A 24,069-nucleotide genomic window follows, 5' to 3' on the forward strand; every position below is an offset into this window, starting at 1 on the left:
TGCCGTCTCTGAAACGGGTAGAGAGGCCTAGGTGTCGCTTTCTTAGGGACTTTTACTGTTTTACCTGGGTTGTGCTGTGCACAGATGAGGCATGATTGTACAAGTTTCGCGGCTGCGCAACTGAAGCCAGGAGCGATCCAGAAGGCATCTACCATGGCACACATGTGACTTTTTGAGGTGTGATTGGGGCCATGTGCTGCTTGCGCCATGATTGGGAACAGGGACTTTGGTGGGCACATTTTATCCTTATTCTCCCATACTCCATTTGAGTTCAGCTCAGCTCCCAGTCTCCCTCGGTGTACCTTCTCTGTTTGGGCAGCCTTTTGCTGGAGGGATTTCAGGACATCTAGACCCAATGTGGCTGGAATACGCTGACTCCCCGCCACCGTCCACTGCTCTCTCTAGGCCGCCTTGTGCTATTTTAGCAGCCTCGTTCGCCCTTCTATTGCCCTCTACCTCCACGGAGTCACCTTTGTGTGTGCTTTTACCTTGACAATGCCAACCTGGACTGGTAACATCAATGCCTCCATCAATTGTTTCACCAGCTCTGCATTTTTAATGGGCTTCGAATCTGTGAAAATATTAGCGACTTTACCTGCAGCGGCTCTACACGCCTCAGTGAGTGCCTTCAACTCTGCCTCCTGCGCCGACATGTGAGGAGAGAGTGGTTCCGCTCGGATTACCTCATGTGAGGATACTACTGCATACCCAGTGTAGAATCGTCCATCCTGGTGGTATCTGGGGCCATCTACAAAAAAGAAACTCAAAGTCTGCATTAGGAACAGGTTTTTCATGAATGTGTGCAAACCCAACTGTCTCCTGACTCATCAGTTCTATGCAGACATGTTCATGCGTCATGTCAAAGTATCCTTCCTCACTTGCCAATACGGTCACCAATTCCCCCTTTTCTGAATCCACAGGCAGGAGGGTGGCTGGATTCAGAACGTTACATCTTTTGAGGAGTGACATACTCAGGAATTAGTAGAGCACACTCAAGTCGGAGCTGTCTGGCCATAGACAGATGTTTTGGTTGAACTTGTAGGAGTATGGCATGGATCGTCAGCGTCATCTCACATGCCTTTCCTATTACGTCTCCACTTTTTTCCTTGTGCTCCAGCATACATGACAGGTCGTTTTATTGTCCTTGTTTGCTCAATTTCTTTAACTACCTTAAGGAAGTCTTTCGGATCTACATGTCTCCATTCAGGTCTGGCTGTCTGTACTGCGTCTCGTAAGTCTTTGTTCATACCGTCAATGAGTGCATTCACCAGTATTCTAACATCAAGTGGGTTTATGCAAATGTACCCCATGTCTGCCCATTTCAGCTGTAACCGTCCAAGGTATATCTCTACTCTCTCTCCTCTTTGCTGTGTCACATTAGTCAGGAGTACAGACTGCTCTGATTGTTCCACTGCAGCCCATTGTCTTAGTGACTCACAGTACGTCTCCCCAGATCGTGCAGATTTATCATCCATGCCCCAAGCCTGATTCTTTGTCACATCTGTGTGTCTTAATTATATGATCTAGTGCGTCACCTGCCTTTAAACTCACCAACCTCTCTAAGTCTGCCCAGGTACACATATATGTTTGCTGTACTTCCTTTATGTGTCTGTAAAACGGGAATGGTTGGTCTTCAGGGGCAGGCAGCTGCTTCAGCAAAGCTAGCTGGTCAGAGGGGCTCCAGGGATAATACACCTGCATCTTTCTTATTCTAGTCACACTTCTAGGTCCTGCTGGGGTTGGCCGTCTGATGTCTACTGTCAGCTTACTCCTCAAGGGCCAATGTCCCTACTATCCACTATCCACACTATTATGTCAGCTTCTTATGATCTTGTCTGGATAGGATTTAGTGCAATTCTCTTAGGTCAGTAGCACAGGTCACACAAGTAGCTATTCAGTCTGGGTTTGTCTGAGTCTGACCACAGTGTTTACAAGTCCATCTATTTTGTCTGGGTCTCTGGTTACACTTTGTCAATCAAACATTCATAATACACCTTTCATACTGCTGCACATTCTCAAGCATCATTTATTCACTTGCTATTTTCTTCCCTTGTCTGTGCCTTTTTGTACATCCAAACATTCACACTCTGGTATTTTTGCCTTTTTCAATATTTGTCCCACTTGTTTTACTGCTTCCTTCCTTCTCTGTCTCTTGTAATTTGACACAATTTGCTATACAAATCAATCACACAACTAGAAGCAGGTTCAAACACATTAATGACCAAGCAATCACTTACAATTCCCTTCTAAATTAGGCACCAAATCTTACTTTTAACTTCCAATCTTCAATTAAGTACTGTTGCTTTAAAATGCACAAATCTTTCAGCTTGTACCTTACGGATAGAATTACAGAGAATTTTGAGCACAGCTCACACTCAGCAGAGATAAGAGCGAAGGGAGAAGAAAAACTACGCAGCGGTATCATTCCCCCCTCCCATCAGAATGCAGCGTCGTCCTTCACAGAATTCTGTAGTTCTTTAGACTTATCAAAATCAATTTCTACAAAGAAACTCAAAATCACGGGATTTCACTGTAAGGGCAGATAACTGTATAATGAGATTAACCATGCCTTGCCCTTTTTCTGGCCAAATGCATTCAGGAAACTTTACAATGTAATGCCACATATAACACGAACTATATCATTACTCAATTCATTCAGTCTCAGATGTAGATTTGAAATATCTATAACGCATCTGTCCGGGATTCCACCACAACTAGAAAGGTCACAAATCTCTTGACACAAAAATGATGTGTGATGATTCATTCATACGTGCTCATTCACTGATTTTTTTTTTTTTTTTATACTCAATTACTCATCTCTCATCTTATTCAGAGGTTCTCATAGACATATATACAAGGATTCACACAGCCTGCCTATCTTGCACTTTGGATTTGATTAATACTTTTTCCAGGTTCTTTGCTGCACTACTTCCATATCTATCCTCAATTATATCACATAACCGATTTCCTTCTTCAGGTATCTTTCCCTGACTGTTCCCCATCTTATCTTTTATTCTTATCCTGTCTCTCTTGTTGTCTTCCTGTTAGTCCCCTGCCTTAGGTGGTGTATTGGGTAAGCTCAAGACTAGGCTCTACTATACCTCGTTACCTTCTTCCTAAGGTGCTAACAGGCTAAATGGAGTGTCTGTTCCTCGGTGTACTACGTGTTTCGTGTACTTATATGCTATGTAGCATCCGAACAGAAATACTCCCACAACACACAGGATTGTAAATAAAGTGTCCATCTACTGGGGTTCTTCAGTCATATCCTGTCACAGGCTCATTTCACGGTCCTGTGCTCATTCGGTCACACTCTTATCTGTCACAAGGTTTATTCGTAAAGGGTGTTGATTTAAGCTTAGGCGGTGACCTCCCCGAAAGGACGCTGTCACATGACCCAGTTAGGCAATATCACCACTCTTTGAACGAATACCTACTGTGCAGCTTATTTTTCTACTTTCCACAACCTTTCAAATCAAAGTAGCCATTCAACAACCTCCTCTATTTCTAGTGCGGAACCGTCTATTGTGAAAAACTTGTCCGTCCGGGCTGCGCAGTATGAACTGTTCACCCAGCCTTATATTCCATAATGTCAGACCTCTCCCATTTTGATTTGCATCAGCTCTTTTTCTAAAAATAGCTGTGCACACACAGAACCTACAGTAACCTCTCATTCGAGCAGAAATTACATATGCGTGTCACACCCGATTTCCTCAGAGTTCTTATATGGACCTGATTTTACGGCCCCCTCCTCTACTAGATTCCCCTTTATACGGACCTTAGTTATAATGATAGATTATGAAGAGCAGAGAAGAGAAAAAATTGATCTCTTACCTGGCCAGGTGTTTAGGTCTGCTGTTCACAATTTCATCAGTAACTGGAGTGGTCTGTAGATCGGGTAGTCTTGGAGAGGTGCCTATATCAGGTCCCTGTTTCGGGCGCCAGGAAACTGTCGGGATCCCTCAGATTACTCTTTCATCTGAAGGACCGATGTTCTTAGGTGTGAAGCACCATATGTCTCTAATCAATTGCTCCGTCGAGAAGGATAACACAGACACCAGCTGTATAATACCACTCGGGATGCCTGCCAAGACGCCTCTGGCTTATCAGTTAGGCTTCCGTCTTTTATAGTAAAGAATTTAAACATTTTACAGACATGCGCAGTACAAATGATTTTACAACTTGTTTTAGACAAAGAAAGTCATTTAGGCGAAAAAGCAGAGGTATTTGACCTTGGTTCACAAGGGAGATGTCTGAGACATCTCCTCGAAGAACAGATAAGGTTTTAAACAAGAGAATGCAACATAGACAGAACTCAATTTAACTCCTTCAGTTCCTATCATTGTGAGTGAAAATATGGCTGCAATGAATAGGGCAAAGTACTTATTGAATATGTTTTCCAGGGCCTCAGCCTTTAAAATAAATTGGGCTAAATGCTCCTTTAAATGCTTTGGTGATAACAGCATTAAATTGGATGAGGTAAAATGTGAAGATGGAGCTATCAAGGTACTGGGAATTAAATTCAATGACAACTTAAAGGGGAATGAGAGTTGGGACGACTGCGGAAAGAGAATAGCACAAAAATTAAATTTCTGGAAGTTGAGGGAGCTGACATTGACAGGGAAGATTTTGATTATCAAAGCAGTGGTGCTTCCGATTTTGCTTTTTGTTGCCAATGTGTACCCCTCGGCTTCTAGAAAAATTAAAAAAACTGAAAAAATTATTTTTACTTTCCTCTGGGGGAGTCGAATGGAGAAGTTAAAAAGAGAGCATGTGTATAAGATGTGTGTGAATGGTGGTTTAGATTTTCCAAATATTGATTTTTTTCTAGGGGTAAGTTATATCAAAATGCTGGTGATTTGTATGGGTAAGGGGAACAAATGTGCTTGTATGGTAAGATACTCCGCTGGTTGGATGTTTTACAAGTTGAATTGGATCAAAAGAGATGCTACAGTACCTGTTGCTTTCAGGTGCCCGGTGTGGTATGAAAGAGTTGAGAAAGTCATTAGGAAGTACGATCTGATGGATCAGAGTATGATTGACTTTGTAAATAAGAAAAAGATCATTAAAATGGTGAGACATAGAGAGATGGTGTGTAATATCGATGGCTTGAGAGGGGAGGATGTGCCAAATATGTGGAAAAAGTTGGGAACGCAAGGTATGTCCAATAGACAGAAAGATATTGCATGGATGGTTCTGCATGACATACTACCTGTAAGGGATGTGCAGAAGAGGAGAGATCTGATTAAGACTGATGTGTGTCCAAGAGATGGATGTGGTTCAAGAGAGATTGTCAGACATATGCTGTGGGATTGTGAATTTGCTTATGATGTGTGGAGAGGAATGAGCACGCTGTGTAATGGATTAGCAGGTGTGACTTTTGTTAATTGGAAGGTTGCAATGTTTGGAATGGGAGCATGTAATAGCTTGAAAGATAGAGTGTTATGGTTATTGACTGTGTGTGCAATGGAAAGCCTATGGGACGCAAGGAATCTGTTAGTTTTTAAAAGGAAAAAGATGACAGTTAATGAAGTTTTAAAACTGATTTTGTCTCATATGTATGTCATCTACCTATGGGACAAGAAACATGGTGCCATCGATGCGGAAGGGGTATGGAAGTTTAAGAAATGGAGATTCCTGGTAAAGTATAGATAAATAGAGGTTTTTGGTAAGGTATAGATAAATGGTTTAACATGTTTTTTTCCTTTAGCTTAAATTGTTAACTATGTGTGTATTGTTTGGTTTCAATTCAATCTTTTTAACCTGAGGTTAAAATTAAAAAACTTTTTATATAAAACGCCATGATATGATTAGAGGTTACATACCGGAAAGAGCTTTAAGTAGCTAACTTGATGGTGGAAATTACAACCGATCTGACATGGTAAAAAAAAAAAAAAAAATCTGTTCTTATCAGTTTAATATCTGATACGTCCCCTATCTGGGGACCATAAATTAAATGGATTTTTAGAACAGGGAGATGGAAAAAGAGCTTGCTCACTTCACTCCACGTATCAGACCAGTATGGCAGTTTCTCTGGGAATGGTGCACTCACTCTCTTAAGCGGTTTCCAAAGACAGATTGAATTGAAATCGGGATAAGCAAGTAGTGTTTTCAAAGCATGATTTGAATGCTTTTTTCAAATGTCGCTGCTCTGCAACTAGTTTTTCTTGGTCCAAGTTGCACATTTCCAATTCCTTAGCCTTGATTTAACTTGACCAACTCTTCTACTACTACTACTACTCTTATTCACCGCTATATGGGAGGCATTGCACTGTATTCAATGTGTCCGTAAAATAACAATCTATCTTGGCCCTTGCTGCTTGGTAGGTATAGGTGTGACAAGCTGCAGTAATGTGTTTGGCTTTGGATAGCTACATTTCTGCACACCCACCTGCTACAAGGCCTGCAGCCCCTTCACCTCATTACTTCCCCAGTCTTAATTCAAGCATTCAATTCCTACCACATCCATCATGCAATGATATGTCGCTTCATTTTTGAAACATTGTCCCCCTCTTGTGGCCTTCCAACTTTGAAATTTACTGTTCAATTTTGAATTAATTCATATATGAATTAAATGGAAAATCAACGATTTATCTGGCTACTTATTTGAATGTTCGGCCTACGTCCACCTGTCTGACAGACGGACGGTATTCTAGTGGCTTGTAGCAGCAGCAGCAGCAACAGCTAGGTGCGCTGCTTGCCTGCAGTAAATAGGATGTGTTCCATCCATGGAACACTGTGATAGGAATCATGCCATTCATAGCACACAATGCTTGGATGTGTTCGACCACGTGTCACAATGGGACCACGTGTCACAATGGGCAGCCCACTGTCTGTAGCAGCTGCGCAGTAGTAGTCAGCTTCAGTCTGCTGAGTGAGCCTGAGCAGACAGGTGGGCCATGCTCGCCTCCTGGTTACAATATCTGGCACCAGGAGAGTTAAAGCAAGACCTTTCATTTAGGGAGGGTAGTAGAGGGGGCGGTGTAGGAGCAGTGCTCCTCTGGCCTCTTTCCTAGTACTGAAGCGCGTTTGACCGTGAGGGGAGGGTGGCCTAACAAAAAAGGGGTTGGCCTATGCAAATTATAAGCGCGTGGAGTGGAATCCTGGGAGGAAGAAAAAAAAAAAAAAAAAATCAGCCGCCTGCGCTTTTGTTATGCGCCCAGACTTGGTTTGAATGTCTTCCTCAGGGTGGTGTCTGTGTCATTCTCCACAATGGGTGCCTGTCTTAAGCCCTGTGGCCTTGCAAGCGGCAAACCATTTCTGGTTATCGCTTCTCGGCCTTTTGGCTAAGATCAGTTTTGGGAAACCGTTGCTGGTCTTGTTGAGAGGATTGTGAGCGGGGTCCCTGCGAGGGGGCCCCGGGTCGTGTCTAGAGTTGCGATCGTGGGTTGGCCTTGGTTGGAGAGCCTGCAAACATGGATACATCAGTGTCTCGTGGAGTCGAGGACACGGTTCGGTTGGTGGTGAAGAAGGAGTTTCTGGAGAAGATTGGACTGGATGACATCGTGAGGGAGCTTCTGAAGCCTCTCCCTTGTGCACAGGTAAAGAATGTATTGGCACTGCAAGATTTTCCAAGGAAGGGTATTTACGATATCACTTTTTCTTCTGAGGAATTGTGTCAGGAATTTTACATGACTCTGGAAGGATGGAAAAGAGAAAAGAGTAAGCTGATTTTGGACAAGATTGATGTGGATCCTCTTTTTATGAAGAATTTTAAAATGGTAATTGTACACATGTACAACCCTAGAGTGTCGGATAGTACGGTGCGTACCTTTCTGGACAGATATTGTGAAGAAGTTAAATTTTTGAATAGAATGGTGAACAAGCATGGATATCTAAATGGGAAAAGGAAGTTTTTGGTACGCTTTAAGATTGGAAGTAATATGGCGGAAGGAGTAAGGTCTATTCCTGCAGTTTTCTCAATTGGTGGGGAGAGAGGTTTTTGTTTCTATGAGGGGCAGCTTGAATTTTGCAGGAACTGTAATAGGTATGGGCATGAGCGGAGTTGTTGTCCTCAGCAGAGGGAGGTGTGTAAAAACTGTGGTAAAACAGGACATAAAGTGAATGAATGTTCAGCAAAGAAGTTTTGTGATTTATGTGGAAAGGAGGGGCATTTTGAAAAGAAATGTGTGCTCTGGAAGACAGATAAATCCTTTGCTGAGGTGGTGGGAGGTGGTCGGGAGTTTACACGAGCAGAGGGCGTCTATAGAAGCAGTACCACTAAACCTGATGGGAGGCCGGGCAAGAGTGAGCCTAATAAAACTGGGGGGTTAAGACCCAGAGGATAACTCCCGGTGTAATTGTTGAGAATGTGGTGAAAAAAGGTGTGGAGGAGGATGTGAGTGGTGGTAACGCTACAGAGGAAACTTGGCAGGTGGTGTGTAACAAAAAGGCAAGTAAGAGTCAGGGTGGAGCACGAAAGGGAGGTTTAGCATCCTCTCAGAAGATTGGGAGTGATAGTGTGACTGAAACAATCTTTGGGGATGTGTTGAACAGTTTCAATGATGGGGTGATTGTCCTGATCCCATTTCTAATGCAGATGAGATGGATTGCCAGGGGGAGGAGGATTCAGATGATGACCACACTCTTACAGCTGGACAAAGAGGATCCTCTAGTGACGAATGTTCAGAGATGGAAGAAGTGGATGAATGGGATGGTGCTAAGTCCTCTTTTAGCAAAAAATGCAAATGGGAGGAGGGAAGTACAGGAGCCCTGGGTAATCCTGGGACACCTGCTGATTTGTGTACTAACAGGGATTCTGGTCCAGAATCGCCTGACATGGGTGTGGTACTGTAGAGAAAGGTGTTGGGTAGTCAGGGACATCCATAAGTCATTATGATGGCATGTTTAAGTATGTTGCACCTTCTTGTGCTGATGAGTGTGGTAGTTGCATCATGTAATGTGAGAGGGATTGGAACAGTGATAAGAAGAGCAGCTGTATTGGATGAACTAAAGTCTGTGAAGGCTGATGTCATTTGTTTACAGGAATGTGCAATAAAGTCAGCACCTTGTGAGGAAGAGTGGGCAGCAGGCAAAGCTTTTTGGTCTGTGTGTACTGATAATAAGAATGAGGGGATTGGAATCTTACTTAAAAATAGTAATTTTAATGTTATAGAGTGTAAGATTTTAGTTCCTGGCAGATGTATGGTTTTAGTCTTGGAGTTCCTGGGACATAGAATAAGAGTTTTTAATGTGTATGCTCCAAGTGAAAAGCAGGCACGTTTATCCTTTTTAGAAACTCTTAAGTATTTATTGCCGGGGCGAGATTTTACTGTGGTGGCTGGGGATTTTAATTGTATCAGGAATGTCAAGGATCGTGAAAGTTCTTCAGATGTAAAGTTGGATGTCACTTCAAACATGCTGAATGAGATTGTGCAGGATTTGCATTATACTGATGCTGGATTGGATGGATGATAGTAGAGCTACACAAGAGGAGATGTTGGACTATTGTAAAGTGCTAAGTAAGGATATTCCTGATGGAAATGCTGAGTTTTTATCTGATGATGTTACGGAGGAGGAGGTTAAATGTGCAATGAATGGTATGGCAAAAGGGAAAACTCCAGGGGGAGATGGGCTGCCGGTCGAGTTTTATATGGCATATTGGCACATTTTATGTAAAGAATTTTTTCGGGTTGTGCAATATGTTTTTGATTCTGGGATAATGTCTCCCTCTATGTGCAAAGGTGTGGTAACATTGATACATAAGAAGGGGGATAGGCGAGATATTAAGAACTGGCGGCCAATTTCTTTGTTAAATGTGGATTACAAAATAATTGCAAAAGTAGTTGCAAATCGGTTGAGCGAGGTAATTGGTTTTATGGTAGGTGACTACCAGGTCTGTGCAGTTCCCGGACGTAAAATTTCGGACAATTTAATCTTACTAAGAGATTTGATTTTTCATGCTAATTTAAATAAGCAGGCATTGTTTGTGGAATCGGTGGACTTTGAGAAGGCCTATGACAAGATCTCGCATCGTTTCATGTTCTTAGCACTTGAGAGGTTGGGGGTTCCTGAGAGATTGCTGAGAGTCATCAAAGGGTTGTATACTGGAGCAAGTAGCCAAATGCTAGTGAATGGTCATGTGAGCCCGGGGTTTGGAATCCATTCTGGAGTTAGGCAGGGTTGTCCTCTCTCTCCACTGATTTTTATTTGCATAATTGAGCCCCTCTTGAGGTATGTACAGAAAGTTAAACATGTGAGTGGAGCTTTTGTACCAGGGGGAAATGGAAGGAATGTGAAGTCCCTAGGCTACATGGACGATGTGGCCTTTGTTTGCAGGTCACAAGCTGATCTGAGAAGAAACAACCTGCACCTTAGGATTTATTGTAGCATTTCAGGGATGAATATTAATTGGAGCAAATGTCAGTTATGTAATTTTGAAGAGGTGGTGGTGGATGGAGTCCGGGAAACAGAATGTGTAGAGATATTGGGGATGACTTTTGAGAAGAATTTGAAAGGAAAGATGAGCCACAAAAAATTAGAAGAGAGAGTGGAAACGAAACTGAATTTTTGGAAGCTGAGGAAATTGTCTTTGAAGGGGAAAATTTTAATAATCAAGTCCGTCGTACTTCCACTGCTGCTATACTCTACTGTTGTGTTCCCCCCTGGAGTATTGTGGATTAGGAGTATGGCAAGGAAGCTTTTTGTCTTCTTTTGGGGATCTAAGATGGAGAAGTTAAGGAGGACTATTGTTATGAGTAAAGTGGACCTTGGTGGATATGACTTTCCTAATATTGAGACTTTTATCCGTTTGCAGTATTTTTTAACGATTTTTAAGATTTTACAGTGTAATAATCGGACAGCAGATATGTGCAGATATTTTGCAGGATGGCTGTTTGTCAAATGGGGCTGGTGTGAAAAAGACCTGAAGAGGACGGTGTCACAAATATTACCTGCATATTACGTGGTTTTGAGGTCTTTTTATGATCAGAATAATTTGGGCCCCTTAGGCAAGTCTGACAAAAAGAGGATTATGTTGCATTTGAGAGACAAAGAGGTTTTAAGTGATGTGCCATACTGCAATTCTGCACAGTCAATAGAGATATGGAAATTTTTTGATGTCCCAGGAGCTACAAATAGGCAAAAGGACATTGTGTGGCTCTCATTGCACTGGGTTTTACCAACAAAGTCTTTTTTGAGTGGAAGAGGACTCAAAATGTCAGAACGATGCCCAAGAGAAGGATGTGGAGGAATAGAAAATATTTATCATATTTTTTGGGAATGTTTGTTTGCAAAAGAAGTTTTTATGCTTTTAGAGCATTTTCTTATTACACTGTGCGGTTTTAATGTTTTTGATTTTGAGCAAGTTTTAATAGGCCGAAATTTCGACGGATTTTCGAATGAACGAGTAACATGGATATTGTGTGCAGCTATTAAAGAAGTTTTATGGGATGCGAGGAACCTGCTTATTTTTAAAAGGACTTTGATTTCTCCTGAAGAAGCTAAAAAGATTTTTTTATCCAGAGTTTTTATTTGCTATTTGTGGGATAAGGATCGACTGGGAGAAGAAGTTGCTGAAAGGTTTTGGAATTTTTCAAGATGGCAACAGCTCATGTAAGTACCCTCATTTGTTTTTATTAGTTTTTGTTTTTGAGGGTTTTCCGTATGATGATTAATTGATCCTTGTGATTCATGGAATGTGAGATGATCAAGTTTTTTGGTCGTTTATGAGGATTATTTAACTGAGGAAAAAGGAAAAAAAAAAAAAATCTGTTCTTATCAGTTTAATATCTGATACGTCCCCTATCTGGGGACCATATATTAAATGGATTTTTAGAACAGGGAGATGGAAAAAGAGCTTGCTCACTTCACTCCACGTATCAGCCCAGTATGGCAGTTTCTCTGGGAATGGTGCACTCACTCTCTTAAGCGATTTCCAAAGACAGATTGAATTGAAATTGGGATAAGCAAGTAGTGTTTTCAAAGCATGATTTGAATGCTTTTTTCAAATGTCGCTGCTCTGCAATTAGTTTTTCTTGGTCCAAGTTGCACATTTCCAATTCCTTAGCCTTGATTTAACTTGACCAACTCTTCTACTACTACTCTTATTCACCGCTATATGGGAGGCATTGCACTGTATTCAATGTGTCCATAAAATAACGATCTATCTTGGCCTTTGCTGCTTGGTAGGTATAGGTGTGACAAGCTGCAGTAATGTGTTTGGCTTTGGATAGCTACATTTCTGCACACCCACCTGCTACAAGGCCTGCAGCCCCTTCGCCTCAGTACTTCCCCAGTCTTAATTCAAGCATTTAATTCCTACCACATCCCTCATGCAATGATATGTCGCTTCATTTTTGAAACATTGTCCCCCTCTTGTGGCCTTCCAACTTTGAAATTTACTGTTCAATTTTGAATTAATTCATATATGAATTAAATGGAAAATCAACGATTTATCTGGCGAGTTATTTGAATGTTCGGCCTACGTCCACCTGTCTGACAGACGGACGGTATTCTAGTGGCTTGTAGCAGCAGCAGCAGCTATGTGCGCTGCTTGCCTGCAGTAAATAGGATGTGTTCCATCCATGCAACACTGTGATAGGAATCATGCCATTCATAGCACACAATGCTTGGATGTGTTCGACCACGTGTCACAATGGGACCACGTGTCACAATGGGCAGCCCACAGTCTGTAGCAGCTGCGCAGTAGTAGTCAGCTTCAGTCTGCTGAGTGAGCCTCAGCAGACAGGTGGGCCATGCTCGCCTCCTGGTTACAATATCTGGCACCGGGAGAGTTAAAGCAAGACCTTTCATTTAGGGAGGGTAGTAGAGGGGGCGGTGTAGGAGCAGTGCTCCTCTGGCCTCTTTCCTAGTACTGAAGCGCGTTTGACCGTGAGGGGAGGGTGGCCTAACAAAAAAGGGGTTGGCCTATGCAAATTAAAAGCGCGTGGAGTGGAATCCTGGGAAGAAAAAAAAAAAAAAAAAAATCAGCCGCCTGCGCTTTTGTTATGCGCCCAGACTTGGTTTGAATGTCTTCCTCAGGGTGGTGTCTGTGTCATTCTCCACAATGGGTGCCTGTCTTAAGCCCTGTGGCCTTGCAAGCGGCAAACCATTTCTGGTTATCGCTTCTCGGCCTTTTGGCTAAGATCAAGTGTAGATCTTGGCTAGGAGAGTCTGTGCTTTTTGTCCTTCTCAGCACTGCAGCTTTTGCTGCTTTTGCTTTGAGAGGGGACTTTGCAGACACGAGCAGCGATGGTTAAAATTCGCTTTGCTGAGCCTGGGGAAACCCGGGTGAAGCATGGTATCCGGATCGATATAGATGCCGGACGTGAAGATGATTTTCCCTTGGGATTTTTTGTGAACAACGTTCTTTTTGGAGTTCTGAAGCTGAGAAAAGAGGAGATTCTGTGTTTGCAGCAGTTCAGATCCAAATTTACTCTTGTTCTTTCTTCTATTGCAGCTTGCAACAATCTCTATGGGACACTGAAGCAGAACGTGGAGAACACTGTGCTGGATGGGCTGACCTTCACCATCCTGTATTCAGATGAGGAGCTGCCTCTCACCCTGATGATGTATAACCCTCATGTGCCTCTGGAGCTGATCTGCATATTTTTGAATAAACATTGCAAGGTATGTAGACCTCCTACCAAGGTCATGAATGAGGTTGGGCTGTGGACAGGAAAGTACAGATTTATGGTAAAGTTCTCAGAAAGCATGGATGAGCCAGGAGGAATTCATTATCCCCCCTGTAACTTTTCCATAGGGAAGGAGAGAGGTTTTCTCTTCTTCCCTAATGCTCCCAGGTTCTGCAGGCACTGCTGGGTGTATGGCCATACACAGGCAGACTGCCCTGCTGGAAGCCAGGTGGTGTGCAGAAAGTGTGGTGAGGTCGGTCATCCTAGTAGCCAGTGTACAAATGAGATTGTGTGTAACCTGTGTGGGGTAGGGGGACATGCCTTTAAGGACTGTAACCTTAGACCCAGCACATATGCAGGAGCTGCTAGGAGGAATTTTGTAATGCCTGACCCAGATCATCTTGTGGATTTTGTGGAGGAAATGACTGAAGAGGAGAAGGCTGAGAGAAAGCAGCTGGAAGCTGAATATAAGGAGCAGAGAGAGAAGTTTCAGAAAGAGCACAAGGAGAGATTAGAGCAACGTGTCAGAGACAGGATAGTGAATAGGATGCTGGCTGAGGAGAAAAGTGCTGAGTCACTACCTGTGAGAACACACAAGCCTGAAGCCGTTCAGAGAGAGATTCCACAGACAGCTAGTGAAGAAAAGGTGGGGGCCCCTGGCAGGAGCAGTGTGTCTGCTGAGGAGAGAAGTGCTGAGTCATTGCCTGTGATTACACACAAGCCTGCAGCCGAGCAGAGAGAAGTTTCCACTGGAAAAAAGGTGGGGGCTGCTAGCAGGAGCGAGGCAAGCTCTGAGAGGAGAGTTCAGGAAGAGGTCACAGACACTGAGGACTCCACCTGGACTACAGTGCAGAGGCAGACCAGGAAGAGCAGACAGCTCTGTGCAGAAAGTACATGGAAAGGAAAAAAGGCAGGACTATGCAAAGCAGGAAGCGAAGACTTCTGGGATGAGCAGAAGCACAAGATCTAGTGCAAGAAAGAAGCCCAGCTTTGAAGTGCTGCAGCAGCTGTCTGAAGACCAGGAGAATGTGGATGACAATAAGGAAGAGGTGACAGAAGATATCCCTGACATGACAGTCACATTGCAAGGGGAAGAAGGGGAGTCAGCCAGCCTGTCTAAAACCCCCAAGATGGAATGGAGTGAAGACTCCTTGGAGTCTGAAGATGAAGGTGGTCAGGGTGACTTTGACCAGAGTGAGGAAGAATCTGCAGATGACACAATTGTCCAACTGGTGAAACTGAGCCCCTCATCATCCTGTACCAGCGTTGGCAGCCGCAGCCCCACAAGAAGCTACCCAACAGTCTCAGAACCCCAAGGTGTCCGTTTTTTAGGGGAAGACTTGGGGTACACCGTCTGCACATCCGGTGTTACCCCTCAAGACGGGAAAGGCTGAAGACCAGATGGGGCTGTGGTCGTGATCTTCCTAAAAACCTGGAGCGATGGGTTCCCAACCTGCTCAGTTGGCAATATCGTCACTGAACGTGCGACTCAAAGTCGGCACAAAGGAGGGCCTTTATTTTAGATTATTTGGGAACCCTTAAGGACGATGTTTACTGCATTCAGGAATGTGGAATTTCTGACTCCCTGGATGACAGTGTGTGGCCACATGGCCAATGTATTTGGTCTGGTTCAGTTATTAATAAAAATAGTGGTGTTGGAATTTTAATTGCTAATAAAAATATTAAAATTGAATGTTATACAGTTATAGAGCCAGGAAGGTGTGTTATGTGTGATATTACTTGTAGAGGGTGGAGGGTTAAGATTGTGAATGTGTATGCTTCGGTTGATAAAGAAGAGCGATTGGAACTTTGAGAAATTGTCTTTTTTTCTGCATGGGAGAATACCTGTTGTCTTTGTTGGTGATTTTAATTGTGTCACTGAAGGTGTGCATGTGGATGTCACTGGGAAAAAGTTGAGGGGTCTGTTTGAGGATTTTTCGTTTGTTGATGCAGAGTTTTTCTTGGGGAAACCTCCTCCCGTCACTTGCAAAGCTGATAGGGGGGGCATTGAATCGAGAATTGACCGTGTTTTGTTGTCAACTAACATTGTCTGTAAGCATTTTCAACAGGAAGAGGTTCCTTTTTCTGACCATGTTATTTTGCGTGCGCGTTTGGAAGGTAAGGTGTCTTTTGCGCATGGTCGTGGTGTATGGAAGCTAAATGTACGTCTGTTAGATGATGACCGAATCATGATAGCCTTTAGACGGATGTATGGGAAGTGGAAACATAGGAAGAGATTTTGTGAATGTGTTGGAATGGTGGGACTGGATGAAGAAGGAAATAGGTTTTTTCTTTAAGAAGTGGGGAAGGAAAAAAGGTGTGTATAATAGAGAAAAATTTAACGAATTGGGTATGAGATTAGAGTGGCTGAAAAAACTGAGTATGATTGGAGTTGAGGTGGATGATTTGATGTGTCAGGTCAAGAATGAGATTAAGAAGTTTATGAATGAGAAAGGTAAGGAGATGATATATAGGTCTAAGATTGAGCATTTGGAAAAGAATGAGAAGTGTACTAGGTTTTTCTTCAAAAAAACTTTTGGTAAGAAAGTTGATATGGAGGAGGTGATGAATGGGAATGGTGTGTGTGTGTATGGGGAGGATGTGATGAACGAGGTTGAATTGTTTTATAAGGAGTTGTATGGGGCCAAATGGATGGATGAAGGTTTGATGGCTGAAATGTTGGGTAAATTGGAAGGACGGCTAACTGAGGATGAGAGTGATTTGATGGATGATGGAATTGTGTTGGATGAAGTGAAGAAGGTTGTAATGTCTGCAGATAAGAATAAAACGCCTGGGAACGACGGGTTGCCTATAGAGCTGTATGTGAAAGAGTGGGATATTGTCATGTCGGACACTGTTCACACCAGGGTGTCCGGCAGACAGCGGTAATACCCTGTTGGGTATTCTGTTCCAGTCGGGATAGGGTTAACCAGGTTGTCATGCTGGCTGAGGGCTGGGCCACGCCCTTGGTCTTTAAATAGTTCGTCCTGACTATGGGCGTCGCCGACTATAGCTTTAGCCTAGTGCTAGCAATACCGGTCAGCAGTGGTGGTGTTGGAGCGTCTGATATCTGGTGCAGTATATCCCTCAGTGGTTCTTTCTCCAATCTGTTATATATATATTTGGTTGCCCTTGCACATTATTGTATTCCCTTGTGTATTAACTGTGTGGTGTTTCTTTTACCCCTGTCCATACGTATTTGTGGGGTCTGGTGTCTGGTCCCCTCACTGGGTGGAGGGTGGTGGGTTCAGCTTAGGGCTGGACAGGAGACAGGGACAGGGTGGAGGCTCAGGCAGGCACACCTTCAGTGTAAACCCTGGGTAGAGGGACAGACAGGGTTCCCCTAGTCTGAGGGACATCGCAGGGGTCCGGGGTTTTTGCCTAAAGTAACCTAGGCATACCATGACATTATAGTCGGCCCAAATAATAAAGTGAGAGAAAAAAAAAAAAAAAAAGGTATAGATAGGGAATATAGGGGTTACTTACTATGGATCCTATACTTTCCCTAACCAAGCAGCTGGAGGCTCTATCCATACAGGTCACTGAACTCAGGGGGGCGGTCCAGCAACAAGGCCTGTCAGCTCCTGCAGTACCTGCTGAGGCTGCAGCCAGGGCAGCTGAGCCCAAGTTTCCCCTTCCTGAACGATTTGCTGGTGATCGTGGTAAGTTCACGGTGTTTCGTGAATCATGCAAATTGTATTTCCGTATGCGTCCACATTCCTCAGGTAATGAGGCTCAACGCGTGGGCTTGGTGATTTCTTTGCTGAGTGGTGACCCACAGGCCTGGGCCTTTTCACTCCCTTCAGACTCACCGGCATTTGAATCTGTAGATTTTTTTTTCTCTGCTCTGGGTTTGATCTATGACGATCCGGATAGATTAAACTTAGCAGAGTCTAAGATACGCTCACTGCTACAGGGTGATCGACCAGCTGAGGATTACTGCACGGAATTCCGGCTCTGGGCGATGGACACGCAGTGGAATGACCCTGCGCTTAGAAGTCAATTTTTGCATGGGGTTTCTGGAAGGGTTAAACAGACTCTCCTGATGTACGAGACTCCCGCCTCTCTGGAGGCTGCGATGGCACTTGTAGTACGCATAGACCGACGTCTCCGTCAGGGGGCGCTGGTTTCGTTGCCTCCGGGAGGTGGGGGAGTGGTCGGTGAGGTTGCCGCGGGTGAATCCATGGAACCCATGCAGATCGCTGGTATAGCACAGTCACCGAGTAACAAGCCTAAACGTCCTTGGCACAGAAGGCAGGGGCTCTTTTTTTTGTGGCAAAGGAGGACATTTTATTAACGCTTGCCCCCTGGTACCTAAGAAGGGCGCGCCGGCGGAAAACTGATAGGCTCAGAGGGTTTGGAGGAGTCTAGTCTGAGCCTTTGTGTATCCTCCGTCATGGTTTCCCAGTGTATGCTCCCTGCTAGGGTGGTACTTGGGGGGCAAATGCTCTCTATTACAGTATTTATTGATAGTGGCTCAGCTGCCAATCTCATTGATGAGAGGTTCGCGCATACAGCGGGATTTCCGGTGGAGAAATTGCCGAACCCCTTCCGGGTGGTTACCATCAATGCTTCCCCGTTGTCTCAAGGGGAGATCACAGAGTGTGTGTTGGATATACAACTCCACATCAGAGTATTACACTCAGAGCGGGTAACCTGTAAGGTGCTTAGTAACTTACCGGCTCAGATGGTTCTGGGCTTTCCATGGTTGTCAATGCATAATCCTGTTATTGATTGGAAGACCCAGGACATAATTCAGTGGAGCAGGGAGTGTCAGGAGAGGTGCCTGGCTACATGTATTTCCACTTTGACCCCCAGTATCCCGGAGCCGTTGCTGGATTATGCGGATGTATTTTCTGAGAAGGGTTGTTCGGAACTACCACCGCATCGCCCCTATGACTGTGCTATTAGGTTGAAACCAGGGGCCAAGTTACCTAAAGCTAGAATGTTTAATATCTCAGGTCCCGAGAGGCTAGCTCTCAAGGAATACATTGCGGATAGCCTAAGCAAGGGTCATATTAGACCTTCCTCTTCTCCTCTGGCTGCTGGCTTCTTCTTTGTTAAAAAGAAGGATGGCGGTTTACGCCCGTGTCTGGATTTCAGAGAACTCAACCAGATTACGGTCCGTGATCCTTACCCTATGCCACTTATACCCGATTTATTCAACCAAGTGGTTGGTGCCAGGTGGTTCTCCAAACTGGACCTCAGGGGGGCGTACAATCTTATAAGAGTCCGTCAGGGGGATAAGTGGAAGACAGCGTTCAATACCCCTGAGGGTCACTTTGAGAGTTTGGTAATGCCGTTTGGGTTGACTATGGCACCGGCGGTCTTTCAACACTTCATTAATGATGTCTTCTCTCAGTTGTTGGGGAGGTTCGTTATAATTTATCTTGACGACATCCTCATTTTCTCTCGCGACCATGATACACATATAGAGCATGTTAGACAGGTTCTGCAGTTGCTCAGAGAGAACAGGCTCTATGTCAAGCTTGAAAAATGTGTGTTTTTCGTACAGGAGCTACCGTTCTTGGGTTATATAATCTCCGCCTCAGGTTTTAAGATGGACACCGCAAAGGTGCAGGCGGTACTACATTGGGATCGGCCTGATAATCTTAAGGCGCTTCAGCGATTTCTTGGCTTCTCCAATTACTATAGGAAATTTATTAAGAACTTCTCTATGATTGCCAAACCACTGACTGACATGACTAAGAAGGGTACCGACTTTTCTGACTGGTCTGAGCCTGCGGTACAGGCGTTTGAATTCCTCAAGAATAGTTTTGCCTCAGCGCCCATTCTGGTGCAGCCCGATGTCTCCTTACAGTTTGTCATGGAGGTGGATGCGTCGGAGGTTGGAGTGGGGGCTGTACTGTCTCAGGGCCCTTCTTGGGCCAAGTTGCATCCGTGTGCCTTCTTCTCCAAGAAGCTGTCGCCTGCGGAGCGTAATTATGATATTGGCAACAGGGAACTATTGGCCATCAAATTGGCATTTGAGGAGTGGCGACACTTCTTGGAGGGGGCTGTTCATCAGATTACTGTGATAACCGACCATAAGAATTTGCTTTATTTAGAATCTGCTAAGCGCCTGTCCTCCAGACAGGCTCGCTGGGCATTATTCTTCACCCGGTTCAACTTCATTGTTACCTATCAACCTGGGTCGAAGAATGTTAAGGCAGACGCTTTATCCAGGTGTTTTCCTGGTGGAGAGTTATGTGAAGAGCCGGTGCCTATTCTCCAAAAGGGTGTGGTGGTATCTGCCATCACGACAGAGATTGAGGCAGAGATTGCGGAGGCTCAGGAGGTGGTACCGCCGGGGTTGCCTGCTAATAAATCTTTTGTGCCGCTACATCTACGCTCTAGAGTGTTGGGCGAACATCACGACACGGTACTGGCAGGTCATCCAGGGGTTAAGAGCACTCTGGTACTGGTATCGCGTCGTTTTTGGTGGCCTAAAATCCGGCAGGATGTGGCCTCATATGTGGCTGCCTGTACCACGTGCGCACGGGCCAAGACTCCTCGTTCCCGTCCCGCGGGTAGCTTGCAGCCTCTCGGGGTGCCCAGTAAGCCATGGACTGAGATTTCCATGGATTTTATTACTGACTTGCCCGCCTCGGCAGGGAACTCGGTCATTTTGGTAATTGTTGATAGGTTCTCCAAAATGTCACATTTCGTTGCTTTACCGTCTTTGCCCAATGCTAAGACTCTTGCTCAGATATTTATTCGCGAGGTGGTCAGACTTCATGGTGTCCCGTCTGACATTGTGTCTGATCGAGGTACGCAGTTTGTGGCAAAGTTTTGGAGAGCTTTTTGTTCTCGCCTTGGAATCAAATTATCTCATTCATCGGCTTTCCACCCTCAGTCGAATGGACAGACTGAGCGGATGAACCAAAACCTGGAGCAATACTTGCGCTGCTTTATTTCCGACAATCAGGAAGAGTGGTCAGCATTTCTTCCTCTGGCAGAATTCGCAATAAACAACCATTGCCAGGAATCGTCTGGGGAATCTCCTTTTTTTTGTGTGTATGGTCAACATCCTCAATTTTGCACCTTGCGTCAGGGGTGCTCAGTTGGCGTCCCTGAGGAGGACCAGTTGGGAGCTCAATTGTCGTCTGTTTGGAGGACAGTCAAGCAGCGCTTGTTGAAGGTGGGTTCCAGGTACAAACGGGTGGCTGACTGCAGACGTGTGCCAGGTCCGGACCTGTGTGTGGGTGATTGGGTGTGGTTATCTACTAGGAACATTAAGCTCAAGATACCGTCACTTAAGTTGGGTCCCAGGTTCATTGGCCCATTTAGAATCTCCGCAGTGATCAACCCCGTGGCATTTCGTTTGGAGTTGCCGGCTGTGTATAAGATTCATAATGTATTTCACAAAGCATTGCTAAAGAAGGTCGTGGGTTTGGTGGATGGTTCCCCCGGGCCATCACCTCCCATCTTGGTGGATGGCGCGTTGGAATTTGAGGTGTCCAAAGTGGTGGACTCTAGGGTTGTGCGTCGCACTCTACAGTACCTGGTCCACTGGCGTGGCTATGGTCCTGAGGAGAGGACATGGGTGCCGGCCTCTGACATTCATGCTGATCGACTGGTTACTATGTTCCATCGTCGCCATCCGGACAAGCCAGGTCCTCGACATGGTGAGGTTCCGGAGGTCCCTCGTAGAAGGCGGGGTACTGTCATGTCGGACACTGTTCACACCAGGGTGTCCGGCAGACAGCGGTAATACCCTGTTGGGTATTCTGTTCCAGTCGGGATAGGGTTAACCAGGTTGTCATGCTGGCTGAGGGCTGGGCCACGCCCTTGGTCTTTAAATAGTTCGTCCTGACTATGGGCGTCGCCGACTATAGCTTTAGCCTAGTGCTAGCAATACCGGTCAGCAGTGGTGGTGTTGGAGCGTCTGATATCTGGTGCAGTATATCCCTCAGTGGTTCTTTCTCCAATCTGTTATATATATATTTGGTTGCCCTTGCACATTATTGTATTCCCTTGTGTATTAACTGTGTGGTGTTTCTTTTACCCCTGTCCATACGTATTTGTGGGGTCTGGTGTCTGGTCCCCTCACTGGGTGGAGGGTGGTGGGTTCAGCTTAGGGCTGGACAGGAGACAGGGACAGGGTGGAGGCTCAGGCAGGCACACCTTCAGTGTAAACCCTGGGTAGAGGGACAGACAGGGTTCCCCTAGTCTGAGGGACATCGCAGGGGTCCGGGGTTTTTGCCTAAAGTAACCTAGGCATACCATGACAGATATTATGGGAAATGATTTGTTGGAAGTATGTAAGTATATGTTTGATAACAATGTACTGAGTGAATCAATGAGAGAAGGAGTGGTTGTATTGATTCACAAGAAGGGAGACCGGAAGGACTTGGGAAATTGGAGGCCGATAACCCTTCTGAATGCTGATTATAAGGTTTTCAGTAAGTTGTTAGCAAACAGGATGAGAGATATGATTGGGAAAGTAATTGGTGAGGATCAGGTGTGTGCAATACCTGGAAGAACGATGAATGAAAATTTAGTGTTGTTAAGGGATGTGATTGGTGATTGTTTGGGCCGCAAGCTGAAATGTATGTTTTTTTCTGTGGATTTTGAAAAAGCATTTGATAGGGTGTCGCACTTCTTTATATTTAATGTCTTAGCGAAAATGGGTTTTTCTAGGAATTTTGTGAGTTGTGTGAGAAGCCTGTATTGGAATGTGTCAAGTGAAATTCTGGTGAATGGATTTTTGAGTAATAAGGTTAAGGTAACGTCTGGTGTGAGACAAGGGTGTCCTATGTCACCCATTTTATTTATAAGTGTGATTGAGGTTCTTTTGTGCATGATAAGGAGTGACAAGTTTATGAAAGGTGTTATGATTCCTGGAAGTGGTGGGAAAGATCTGAGAATATTGGGATATATGGACGATGTGGTCATTGTGAGTGAAAATATGGCTGCAATGAATAGGGCAAAGTACTTATTGAATATGTTTTCCAGGGCCTCAGCCTTTAAAATAAATTGGGCTAAATGCTCCTTTAAATGCTTTGGTGATAACAGCATTAAATTGGATGAGGTAAAATGTGAAGATGGAGCTATTAAGGTACTGGGAATTAAATTCAATGACAACTTAAAGGGGAATAAAAGTTGGGACGACTGCGGAAAGAGAATAGCACAAAAATTAAATTTCTGGAAGTTGAGGGAGCTGACATTGACAGGGAAGATTTTGATTATCAAAGCAGTGGTGCTTCCGATTTTGCTTTTTGTTGCCAATGTGTACCCCTCGGCTTCTAGAAAAATTAAAAAAACTGAAAAAATTATTTTTACTTTCCTCTGGGGGAGTCGAATGGAGAAGTTAAAAAGAGAGCATGTGTATAAGATGTGTGTGAATGGTGGTTTAGATTTTCCAAATATTGATTTTTTTCTAGGGGTAAGTTATATCAAAATGCTGGTGATTTGTATGGGTAAGGGGAACAAATGTGCTTGTATGGTAAGATACTCCGCTGGTTGGATGTTTTACAAGTTGAATTGGATCAAAAGAGATGCTACAGTACCTGTTGCTTTCAGGTGCCCGCTGTGGTATGAAAGAGTTGAGAAAGTCATTAGGAAGTACGATCTGATGGATCAGAGTATGATTGACTTTGTAAACAAGAAAAAGATCATTAAAATGGTGAGACATAGAGAGATGGTGTGTAATATCGATGGCTTGAGAGGGGAGGATGTGCCAAATATGTGGAAAAAGTTGGGAACGCAAGGTACCGTATATACTCGAATATAAGTCGAGTTTTTCAGCCCCCTTTTTGGGCTGAAAAACACCCCCCTTGACTTATATTCGGGTCACGGTTCAAACTTACCTGGTCCCCGTCGTCTCCGCGTTCCCCGGTACTTGTCTGCGGTCCCCTGCAGCCTGTCAGTGTCCCGGCGGCGGCGGGTGATGATAGGGCCGTGGCGGCTGCGGCGGCGTTGTTTCAAGCCGCTCTCTCCCGGCGCGTCTTCTGGCAGTGACGTACAGGGGGCGCGATGACGTGGATAGTACGCGCCCTCTGAGTCACTGAAGAGCCGGCGCAGAGGGACTGAAGAGCCGGTAATGCAGCATTTATGGGGCATAAGTTGTGCAGCATTTCAATATTTGGGCCACCATTATTCATGTGCATCATTTATGGGGCATAAGTTGTGCAGCATTTCAATATTTGGGCCACCATTATTCATGTGCAGCATTTATGGGGCATAAGTTGTGCAGCATTTCAATATTTGGGCCACCATTATTTATGTGCAGCATTTATGGGGCATAAGTTGTGCAGCATTTCAATATTTGGGCCACCATTATTCATGTGCAGCATTTATGGGGCATAAGTTGTGCAGCATTTCAATATTTGGGCCACCATTATTTATGTGCAGCATTTATGGGGCATAAGTTGTGCAGCATTTCAATATTTGGGCCACCATTATTCATGTGCAGCATTTATGGGGCATAAGTTGTGCAGCATTTCAATATTTGGGCCACCATTATTCATGTGCAGCATTTATGGGGCATAAG

At 44.5% G+C, this 24,069-nt stretch overlaps 1 protein-coding gene, 1 non-coding gene and 1 pseudogene across 2 annotated transcripts in view; all 3 read left to right on the forward strand.

Moving 5' to 3' along the window:
* The window catches only part of LOC141094652 (uncharacterized), an 803,576-nt gene that overhangs the window by 24,439 nt on the left and 755,068 nt on the right, over positions 1 to 24,069 (forward strand). The gene's annotated exons all lie outside the window — the stretch shown is intronic.
* Positions 5,845 to 6,053, forward strand: LOC141094991 (U2 spliceosomal RNA; annotated as a pseudogene).
* Positions 11,673 to 11,861, forward strand: LOC141094967 (U2 spliceosomal RNA). Its single transcript, XR_012233228.1, has one exon. It is a non-coding gene; the product is annotated as a U2 spliceosomal RNA (small nuclear RNA).

The sequence above is a fragment of the Dendrobates tinctorius genome, unplaced genomic scaffold (genome assembly GCF_039654945.1).
Source record: "Dendrobates tinctorius isolate UK_male_01 unplaced genomic scaffold, ASM3965494v1 ptg000065l, whole genome shotgun sequence".
NCBI classification, from domain to species: Eukaryota; Metazoa; Chordata; class Amphibia; order Anura; family Dendrobatidae; genus Dendrobates; species Dendrobates tinctorius.